Source organism: Helianthus annuus, chromosome 11 (genome assembly GCF_002127325.2).
Source record: "Helianthus annuus cultivar XRQ/B chromosome 11, HanXRQr2.0-SUNRISE, whole genome shotgun sequence".
In the NCBI taxonomy this organism is placed as follows: Eukaryota; Viridiplantae; Streptophyta; class Magnoliopsida; order Asterales; family Asteraceae; genus Helianthus; species Helianthus annuus.
The window spans coordinates 169,378,864-169,388,086 of NC_035443.2; positions in this window are offsets into that span (position 1 = coordinate 169,378,864).

Here is a 9,223-nt window from a genome sequence, read left to right on the forward strand (position 1 = left end):
CGAACTGAGTGAACAAATCCTGACCATTGATCTACACACGTGTATGGCCAGGATCTCATCATCAAATCGTAAAATACACTAGTGTATTTCAATATCAAATCCTTGCCATTGATCTACACACGTGTATGGCCAGGATTAGTTCACTCAGTTCGCAAGCTACACTAGTGTTCCCTCTTGAACCTAATCCTATATATATATATATATATATATATATATATATATATATATATATATGTATAGGGGGCTGCTAGAATGAGAACCACCTCGAGTGTAAGAACCGCGAGAACTACACCCCACGGGTGGGCGTTCACCATGATTTTTTTTACAACTAGATGTGTGTATTATAAACACAGCCGTAAAAAAAAAATTTTAAACGTCGCGGCCGAGGGGGTAGTTTTTTACACCACAAGTTTGGTGTTTTTAATTTTTTTCTTTTTTCTTTTTTTTTTCACCAAACTTGTGGTGTAAAAAACTATCCCCTCGGCCGCGGCGTTTAAAATTTTTTTTTACGGCTGTGTTTATAATGCACACATCTAGTTGTAAAAAAAAAATCATGGTGAACGCCCACCCGTAGGGTGTAGTTCTCGCGGTTCTTACAACTCGGGGTGGTTTTCATTCTAGCGGCTCCCTGTATGTATATATATATATATATATAGGGGAAGGTTCAAATGAAAACCACTAGTTATTGTGAAAACTCGAAAACTAATTAAAAAAAGCCAAAAAAACATACAAAATTTTTTTTTTTTTAATTTTTTTTTTGCAATCAAAATTTCGCAGGTTTTTTAATATAAAAAAAATTTTTCAAAAAAAAAAAAAATTTTGTGTAGTACACATGTGTAATACTGCACATATGTATGTGTACTACACATGTGTATTATTACACATGTGCACTACACAAAATTTTTTTTTTTTTTTTGAAAAAAAGTTTTTTTTTATATATAAAAACTAGCGATTTTTATAAAAAAAATTGAAAAAAAAAAATTTGTGTGTTTTTTAGGCTTTTTTTAGTTAGTTTTCGAGTTTTCACAATAAAAGTGGTTTTCATTTGAACCATCCCCTATATATATATATATATATATATATATATATATATATATATATATATATATATATATATATATATATATATATATATATATATATATATATATAGGGTAAGGTTATTGTAAAAAAGGTTAAAAGTGTGAGAAGTGTGAGAAATATTGTGGAGATGACATGTGTCCTCAATCTAAATTAATTTAAAAGGGTAAACAAGTAATTTTATCATTGATTTAATTAATTCAAAACCTTCCATAACCGGCACCTTATTTATAGGAACATGATTTTTTTAAAAGATCTCTATAAAAACACTACGAATAACACTGCAACCACCATTCAGCACGTATATAACACCATTCAATAAGTATATAACACCATTCAATAAGTATATAATATCATTTTAAAGATGTCTATAAAAAAACTACGAATAACACTGCAAAATCACCATGCAACACATATATAACACCATTCAATAATTATATAACACCATTCAATAATTATATAACATCATTCAATAAGTATGTAACACCATTCAGTAATTATATAACACCATTCAATAAGTATATAACACCATTCAATAAGTATATAACAGTATTAAAGACACTACCTCCATTTCCAGAATGTGTTCTTAGTATAATGTTCATAGTATGGTTATTGTACATGATGTTTTAAAACTGCATGCATGGTGTTTTACATCTGCATGCTAGTAGATGTTCCAGATTCCATATGTTAAAACACCATGGTGTTTTAAAACCTACATTCTAGTAGATAAAAAAACACTACGCTTCCCAATATTTGTTTAAAACACCATGCTTTGAATCACAATACAATTAAAACACCACTGTATGAACGTAGACAAAACATCATGAACTAAACATCTGATCGAAACATATTTTTCTCTATATAAGTATAGCAAAATGGTACTCATATTAAAGATAAAAAAACGCTCGTTATTATGGTGTAATTTTTTTAAAAAAAAAAGTTACGTATAAAAAATTATTGACGTTCAAAAAAGACGGGGGAAGTTGCATGTGCATTAATGTTAGTTTCTTAATTTAAAAATGTTAAATTTACATGTATACCCTTAATCTAGAAAATTAATATGTTTAATAGTAAACATTATTTACAATTTTGCCATTATGATCTCAACCATTAGATCAAAGATCTAATGATGTAGATTCTTTCTTACCTTTTTTCACAAAAAACCTCTTTTTTTGCAGGAACATCTACACACACACACACACACACACACACACACACACACACACACACATATATAAACATAGGGGAGCGCTAAAATGAAAACCACCTCTAGTTGTAAGAACCGAGAGAACCACTTTTCAACCAATAGATCTTCAAGATCAATGGATGAGATTAAAAGTAATTAAAAAGTATTATTAAATATTTTTTTTTGTCTTATTATATCTTTAATATTTTAATCCAAAAGGTTAGTTTAGTAAATTTACTCAATTTTGTCTTTTTGTCTTTATTGTTTTTTATTACTCTTTTTGTATTATTATATTAGTTTTTATTTTTTAAGGAAATTCTTTTTATTAAAAGCTTTTTAATTTTCAGTTTTTTTTTACAAATTTTTTAATATTTTTATGTTTTTACGTTTGTACGTTTTTACGTTTTACGTTAAAATTTTTACGTTTTACGTTTTATGTTTTTACGTTTTTACGTTTTACGTTTTATGTTTTACGTTTTACGTTTTTACGTTTTTACGTTTTACATTTTAACGTTTTACGTTAAACTTTCTACGTTTTACGTTAAAATTTCTACGTTTTACGTTAACATTTTTACGTTTTTACGTTTACGTTTTAACTTTTTTACGTTTTACGTTTTTACGTTTTTATGTTTTACGTTAAACTTTTTACGTTTTACATTAAAATTTTTAAGTTTTACGTTTTACGTTAAACTTTTTACGTTAAAAAGTTTATGGTTTAACTTTCTTTTTTTTACAAAAACTTTTTTATGCAAAACGAACGCACCCAGAAATCGCAAACTCGGTAGGTGTCTCAGATAGATTGTTATCGTCATCGATTGGGGAAAAATATAAAAAACCAACAACATCAAAACAATGTGTATCTCGAAAAACACGGGGTTTGGCTCGGATATTCCGACAATCAAAAGGCTGCAAAGTGGGGTTGCAGGTTCAAAAACCTACCCTCCACCATCCTTGTCGCGCCATCGTCATCAAAATCTACGGTTTTTTTTGCATCATCGCCCGCCCAATCCAACAGATCAAAACCCACATAATCAAAGAATACAAAAATGCATTATTCAAACAACCTGCATCATTCAAAAAACTATCACTGTTCAGAAACCCCAAATCAGAAAACTATCACTGGTCTACCAGCGAGATACCACCGACACTACCGCCGAATCAGAAAACTATCACTGTTCAGAAACCCCGAATCAGAAAACTATCATTGTTCAAATCAGAAAACTATCAAAAACCCCAAATCAAAAACCCCAAATCAGAAAACTATCTCTGTTTACCCATCGTTCACCGCCACCAACATCCAAGATCGGGACAAAAAACAGAGACACAAGATCAGAACAAAAAAACATCAAGAAAACATCGCTACCTTGTCGGCATCCTACCGCCACCGTCCTCTTTCTCAGCTGGAGCTGCAACGCAGCCACTGCACGCCACCGTCGTTGTCCTCTTTCTCTCTCCTTGGTCTCTCTTTCTCTCTCCTCGAACTCTCTCTCTTTACAACGAGTGTGAACGAGTGAGAGAGAGAGAGAGAGAAACAAGGGTGGGTGATACCGGTGGTGAACGAGTGTGAGAGAGAAACAAGGGTGGGTGATGCCGGCGGCGAGTAGATCAACAGTGAAAGATCAGGAGATATTAGGGGTGGGGATGCCGGCGATGAGTACATCGACAGTGAAGAAGGAGGAGATATCATCTTCATCATCATCACAGATGAAGAACAAAGAGAAATATGGCGAGCTTTTCAAAATCTTAGATCTTGTGTAAATGAAGAGAGAGAGAAAGGGTTGATATATGAGAGATGAGAAGATTTTAAATAAAGAGAGAGATAAATTAGACATTTGAAGGGAATGACAAAAATACCCTTTCTTCTGATTGGTTGAGAGTGGTTCTCGTGGTTCTTACAACTGGAGGTGGTTTTCATATATATATATATATATAGGGTAATGCTAGACAAAAAACCCTAAAATTCTTAGAAAACTCTGGAAACCCAAATCTCCCCTCATTTTTACCCAACCTCCCGACATTTTTTTTTTTGAAAAAAATTACACATGTAATATACATGTTTTAGAGTGTTTTGGGCCAAAAAAAACAAAAAAGCGCCGAAGGGATTTTTTAAAAAAAAATAAACAAAATTCAGTGCCTAACATGTGTTAGACAAAAATGCTGAAAGTTGCTGAAATTTTTTTTTTTAAATTATCCCTTCGGCGCTTTTCTGATTTTTTTGGTCCAAAACTCTTAAAAACATGTATATTACATGTGTTATTTTTTTCAAAAAAAAAAAATGTCGGGAGGTTGGGTTTTCTAGGGTTTTTTATATAGATAGGGTTTTCTATCTAGCCCTACCTTATATATATATATATATATATATATATATATATATATATATATATATATATATATATATATATATATATATATATATATATAGTTAGGTTAATGTACAAATGCCCTTATCGTACATTACGTACGCTACAATCTCAGCCGTCAGATCATCTTCCCGCATTGAAAATCGCATGTTTTTTTTTTCTAACAATTTCGCATGTTGGTTTTTTCACATGCGATTTCATCAAATTTATCACATGCGAAATTGTTACAAAAAAAACATGCTATTTCATCAAAAAATATCACATGCGAAATTGTTAAAAAAAACATGCGATTTCATCAAAAATTATCACATGCGAAATTGTTACAAAAAAAAACAAGCGATTTCAATGCGGGAAGATGATCTGACCGCTGAGATTGTAGCGCACGTAATGTACGATAAGGAATATTGTACAGTACACTTTCTCTCTCTCTCTCTCTATATATATATATATATATATAGGACAAAGATTCGTTAGGAAGCACCCTTTATTGCGAGAACCGCGGGAACCAATGTGAGCACAACCAAAAATGCCTAAAAATAGCTAAAAAACACACAAATTTTTTCTTTTAATATTTTTTATATAAAAATCGCTACTTTCACATTGGTTCTCGCAATAAAGGTGGTTCTTGCATGAACCTTTGTTGGTGCATTTTTGTGTCTGTCACTAGTCTTGTACGTTATGTTGTATTTTGTACGGTCTTTTATCAGTTATCGAGTCTGTATTCGCAGTCGTCCAAGTCGGATATCCTCCTATCCGCTTGTGTCTGACTTGTTTGTCTCTCTTGTTATGTATTGGTCGTAAAACAATGCATGTCGCATTTTAAGGGTATTTTTGTCAATTATGTAAGTGATGTTTGTGCCTTCTGTTTGCTGTCTGTTTGCAGCAAATCAATCATCTTTTGCAGCCTTCGACGAAACAGGTCTGTTTCGTCGAACTCATGTTGACGAAACAGACCTTTGATAATTTGTTTCTGTTTCGTCAAAGTCAACGACGAATCACATGTGATTCGTCGACTGTTGGGCTTTGTTTTGGGCTTAGATGCGTTTCGTCGGCCCATCGTCTGTTTCGTCAAGTTAATCAGCCCAGCTGCTATAAATAGGCACAGATAGTCACAGTTAGAACTTAGTGATGAGAGAATACCCTGCAAGTCTGTAAACTGTGTTTGTATCAGTTTGTTCTAATCCAATAAATCAAACGAGTGTGTTTCTTTGGTTAACCATTATGTGTTACTTTGTTCTATGTTTGATTTGCTTAGTTAAGTGGATTCCGCACACTTAACTTTGTTTGCTATAAACAAGGCTTTGGTAGTGAAAATCGATACTCCGATTTCGGGACCTACAAGTGGTATCAGAGTAGTGGCTCTTATCCTTGTTTAAAATCAAACATAGTTCGGGACCTACAGAAATTTGTTCTTAAAAACTAAGTATTTTCTAGAAAAAGGGCTTTAAAAACAGTGGATGTTGTTTGTTTGTTAAGAGTTTTACCGAAAACCATGCTTGTTTGAGTGTTCTCATGCAAACTGTCGGTTTTTGTTGAAAGTTTTATACAAAAATTTGTGTTCGGAAATGATAAAGTTCACTGGTTGTTCTTGTGTTCTTCATATCTTCATAAAGTATTCAAAGTGTTCTTGACAAAATCACCTTTTTAATCCAACTGATAAGGTTATCTTACTTTGAAAATAGTAATAGTTTGTACTATTATCCACCATACTTTTAAGTTGGTAAGAAAAGCATGGTTGAAAGTCGTGTGAATTGACAGACTGCGTATAAACAAATCACCTACTTTACCAACCCCTGACAACCTTTTTGACGAATCAGTTCTCCACGAATCGCACAGTCAACGAAACAGAAGTCAACAAAACAGAAAAGCATTTCGCCAAAGGTCTCTTCGACGAAACAGAAAAGTGTTTCGCCAAAGATCCCTTCGACGAATCAAAAGCGTTTCGCCAAAGGTCCCTTCGACGAATCAAAGGTCGTTTCGCCAAAGGTCCCCTTGACGAATCAGAAATCTGTTTCACCAAACTTCTTTGACGAAACAAGATCTGTTTCGTCATCAGTCGTTTCATCAAAACAACATTCTGTTTTGTAGAAAGTGTTTCGTCGTGAAAGTTGTCATTTTTCAACAGAAGGTTTGCAAGTTCATCATAACATTGTGTTTTCAAGTGTTTGTTCAGGTATTCCACTAGTATACATCAAAAATGAGTTGTACAAGTCCGTGGGACTGGAGTACGGACCCACAACCCGGTCAAGATCAAACTTCCGCAGCCGCATGGGCAAGAAGTATGTTTCCTCAACCAGCGATCAGTGCAAGTCAATGGGCGTTGGTATCCAATCAGAATCAGAGTATTCAAAAAATTCTACTCAGCGAAAGTGAAACGGGCAGCAACAATCGCCTACCAAAGTTGAATCATATGAATGACTTTCCATCTTGGAAAAACCGCTTTCACACATATGTTCAAGGGCAAAGCACCGAACTTTGGACGTGTTTCATCAATGCATTCAACCCTAATCTCGAAGTTGCAACATCCACTTCAGTGGGTTATGCTAATATGCTTGAAGATGACAAGAAAGCCTATGACTTGGAGAAAAAGGCTTTTGCGATTCTTACACAAGCGCTCACCAAAGAAATTTATCATCAGTTCTCTTACTGCAAAGACACGAAAACTTTATGGGAGGCTTTAGTAGCGAGAGGAGAAGGCAATGCAGCTACTCAAAAGTCTCGCCATGATCTGTTAAAGAAAGAATTTGAATTATTTCAGTTTTTGGAAAATGAGACCCTAAATGATATGACTACACGTTTTTTATCACTTGATTAGTGAAATGTTTGCTTATGAGGTTGTAGCATCTCAACAGGAAATGGTGACTAGATTTGCTGATGCTCTACCTCCAAAGTGGAGTTCATTTATTGAGCTGCTGAAGCATACGGGTACTCTGAATACAGTCAACATCTATGAATTCATTCAGAAGCTGGAACACAAGAATGATGAAGAAATCCGGAAAGCTAAACGAGTTCCTGCTCCTCAAAATACAGAAATGTATCTTCCAGGTTTCGACGCCTTGGCCAGATCCAGTGCTGCTCAGCAACCAAAATTGCAAACGGCATTTGTGTCCAATACATGTTCCTTTCCGTTTCCTCAGTCAGCTCCTACACCGGTTTTTGATCCAAGGGCTTATATTCCAACACCACAACCTCCACCTCAAGTTAATCCCACACAACCTCAATTCGATCCGAGGGCTTACATTCATGTCCCATCACAACCACAAGTCCAACCACAACAACAAGCTCATTATACCAACAATCCTCAACCTCAAAACCCTAACACAGTCCGAGTCGACACTTCAAACCTTTCTCAAGTTAGCATTGAAGTAGCAAAGGAGCATATGGAACTTATCAATACAATGGTCAGTGCTTATTGCGGTTTGGTAGCAGGTCAGATTGGAAACATCAACATGACCCACGAAGATTATCAACAGATCGACAAGGATGAAATGGAGTTGATGGATATTAAATGGGCTTTTGCTAGTGCAGTTAGAAGGTCAAAAGACTTCATGGCTCGAACTGGAAGAACTTCGTTGGAAGGCAAGAAGGATACGAAGTACGGGTTTGATATAAATGCTGTCACATGCTTCAATTGTGGCGAGAAAGGGCACTTCAAACGTGAGTGCACCCGACCAACCAAACAAGGCAATCATAACCCATTCAGAAACCAGACGAGTACTTCAAATGTGAATGCCCAGCAAGAGAATCGTGACAGGAGGATTGTGGCAGTCAACAACAATCAGAGCCAGTCCGGACCATCAAATCCCAATCGGGCTTTGACTGTTCAAGCTGATGAAGGATGTGACTGGTCTGTACAGTTTGGTGAAGGTGATCAAGGAGGAGGAACAACATGTTATGCAAAGATCATCAATCACATCAAGCATGTTCATAAGGAAGAGTTTTCTGAAAGTGACGACAGTTCTGGTTATTCTGGGAGTTCTGATGAAGAAGGTTCTATTTCTGGGGATAATCACTCGGAATCTGAGTCTGATGTGAAGGAGGAAGCAAGTTCTGATGTTGAAGACTTGTTAAATGAAGCTGAGGAGTTAAAATGTCAGAAATCAGTTCTGATCAAGAAGGCTGCTGCTGCATCTAGGGAAATGGAGAAGTTCTTTTCTGAAGATGGATCTTTTTCTTTTCAAACTGCCTTTATGGCAAATGTCTCAGCCTCTTCGAGTCAGGTAAATACTGAAACTCCTGCTCCTATTGTTTGTAAATCATGTGCAGACATGAAGCTTGAGTCAGAAAAGCTTCATAGTCATAATCAAAATTTGGTTATTGAACTATCTAAATGCAAAGAGGCAAATATGGCTTTAACTCGGAACGAAAAGGAATTTAAATCTGTAATCGAAACATTAAAGAAAAGCGTGTCCGAAGTGAACAAAGTGGTTTACCATAAACAAGTGAGTATAAATGAGTACATAAATATGGTTGAGGAAATCAAAAAGCAACTAGCCATTGCCAAATGCGAGCATGATGCTATCAAGCAAAAATTGGAGAGTTATTCTAACTCCCGTTTTGTGCTTGATCACATCATCGATGTTCAACAACTGAAGGG